This window comes from Balaenoptera musculus, chromosome 10, assembly GCF_009873245.2.
Source record: "Balaenoptera musculus isolate JJ_BM4_2016_0621 chromosome 10, mBalMus1.pri.v3, whole genome shotgun sequence".
NCBI lineage: Eukaryota > Metazoa > Chordata > Mammalia > Artiodactyla > Balaenopteridae > Balaenoptera > Balaenoptera musculus.
The window spans coordinates 42,759,761-42,762,601 of NC_045794.1; positions in this window are offsets into that span (position 1 = coordinate 42,759,761).

A 2,841-nucleotide genomic window follows, 5' to 3' on the forward strand; every position below is an offset into this window, starting at 1 on the left:
GCAAGTCAACTAGTACCTGGAGCTCATTAACCATTCACTTAACATTACCCACCTTGTAAGTACCAGACTCCACTTTCGGAAGCAATGATACAAAATCTCTGCTCCCAGAGCTTACATTCTAGCTGAGTGAGACCAGGGGAGGCAGGTGTAGGGGAAGTAAGTAAGTAAGTAAGTAAATAAATAAATAAATAAATAAATAAAATATAGTGTATGCCAGATGCTTATACATGCCATGGAGAAAAACAAGGCAGATGTAACAACAGAGGGTGAAAATGTAATTTTAGATCAACAATTCAAGGAAGGCTTCAATAAGTCGGTGACATCTGAACAAAAATCTAAAGGCAATGAGGGAGCGAATCATGTAGATGGGTGAACACCCAGGCCAAAGGGGCAGCAGGTGCAAAGGGCCTAGAGCAGGGACAGGCCTCAGTTGAGGGGTGATTGCTTTAGTCTTAGGTGGGCTCTTGGAAGGCAAGAAAAGGAATTACGCACAGCAGGAGCTCAGTAAATGTTGATGGGAGAGAAGAAGGAAGAGAGAGACTACCATATTGTATCCAGAGATTTTAAGATTGAATTTTGGGAATGGAGGAAAAGAAGAATCCGTTCCATAAAGCTGGAGAAAAATAGATGATTCACTGATTTTATGTCCTGTCTTTCTAGCCTTCTCTTTTTTTTTTTATTTTAATTAATTTATTTATTTAGTTTCGGCTGCGTTGGGTCTTCATTGCTGCGCACAGGCTTTGTCTAGTTGCGGCAAGTGGGGACTACTCTTCGTTGCGGTGCACGGGCTTCTCATTGTGGTGGCTTCTCTTGTTGTGGAGCACGGGATCTAGGTGCGTGCGATTCAGTAGTTGTGGCGCGTGGGCTCAGTAGTTGTGGTGCACAGGCTTAGCTGCTCTGTGGCATGTGGGATCTTCCCGGACCAGGGATCGAACCCTTGTCTCCTGCATTGGCAGGCGGATTCTTAACCACTGCGCCACCAGGGAAGTCCTCTAGCCTTCTCTTAAACATACTTCAGAGATGGAGATGATTCAAGGAATTTGAAGATTTTCATTTTTGTTTTGCTTTCTGGCTTTGCTTTGAGCTGAAAAATAAGGACTTTTTTAGTTTGCTTTTACCATGTTTAAGACATTTTTCAGATAAATAGAACTCTTTAAGATTAGGGCTTGGAGCTCAAATTATTAGTGCTCTTAAAACAAATTTATTATTTGGAAGAAATTAGAGACCATTTATTGCAAGAATAACAAGTTTATAGGGAAATTATTAGTAATTTATGAATAGAAAATCTTTTTTCCCCCAAATGGTCAAGAGAATTGGGTTTGAGATTTGGATGTTCTTTTGCTATGGTTTGTACGGTCTGTATTTGCTTCTTCAAATAACTTTGGATGACTTTTACATGACCACGTTATTGTTTTCATAATGGTATTTTAGGAATTGGAAATAACAGAAAGTTCTGGTAGACTTGCCACTTGTCCTAAATAACTTGTGTAGCTAAATGCCTCTTTCCCAAAAAGTGACTGAGAAGCAACATCAGGCCAGGATTTTAAGTGTTAAATGGATGTTTTTATGTAAGACAGTAGCAATAACAGAAGACATAACAGTGGTTGGTTCCGTTGCTGGGCTTTTTTTTTTTTCAACTTGGTTTCTGTTGTTTAAATTACAGAGGGAACATTCTTACTTTTTTGGTGTGTGTGAAGATTTTTCAAGAGTGATAAGTGGACAAGGTTCTGGTCTCAAGATACAACCAGTGCCCATTTTGTTTTCAGTATCATTAAAGTATAATTAACTTTTTTTTAAAATTAATTAATTTATTTATTTGGCTGCACCAGGTCTCAGTTGCAGCAGGCGGGCTCCGTAGTTGTGGCTCACCAGCTCCGTAGTTGTGGCAATGTGGGCTCCTTAGTTGTGGCATGTGAACTCTTAGTTGCAGCACGCATGTGGGATCTAGTTCCCAGGCCTGGGACCGAACCGAACCTGGGCCCCCTGCATTGGGAGCATGGAGTCTTATCCACTGCACCACCAGGGAAGTCCCAAAGTACAATTAATTTTAGAGTAACTCCGCTATTGGTCTTTCCCCTCCCACTCAAGATTTTTGGGAAATTTTTTTCCTATTTTTAGCCTCTCTTATACCTTTACTTTTTTGCAAATTTGCGTTCTCCAATATTTTGTTGAAAGATAACAAACTTCACAATATACCAAAATAATACAGCTGAAAATTTAACTTTATTATTTTCCTATTTAAAAGTAATAGAGGGGGGCTTCCCTGGTGGCGCAGTGGTTAAGAGTCCGCCTGCCAATGCAGGGGACACGGGTTCGAGCCCTGGTCCGGGAAGATCCCACATGCCGTGGAGCAACTAAGCCCGTGCGCCACAACTACTGAGCCTGTGATCTAGAGCCCACGAGCCACAACTACTGAGTCCGTGTGCCACAACTACTGAAGCCCGCGCGCCTAGAGCCCGTGCTCCACAACAAGAGAAGCCACCACAATGAGGAGCCCAAGCACCGCAACAAAGAGGGGCCCCCGCTCCCTGCAACTAGAGAAAGCCCACGCACAGCAACGAAGACCCAATGCAGCCAAAAATAAATAAATTTATCTAAAAAAAAAGCAACAGGTACTCCTTATATCATAAAAGGGGAGCACAAAAAGTATAAAGAAGTTAATTTTCAAATTGCCTATAATCCCATCCCAGAGAAAACTATTAACATTTTGGTATTTTTCATCTCTCAGTCGCTTTCCTATGTATTTTTAAATGCAGCTCCGATATACCATCTATAAATCTTATATCAGCTTTTCAACATGATATTAAAATTAATTTTTCTCTTTATCTATAAAATCCTCTT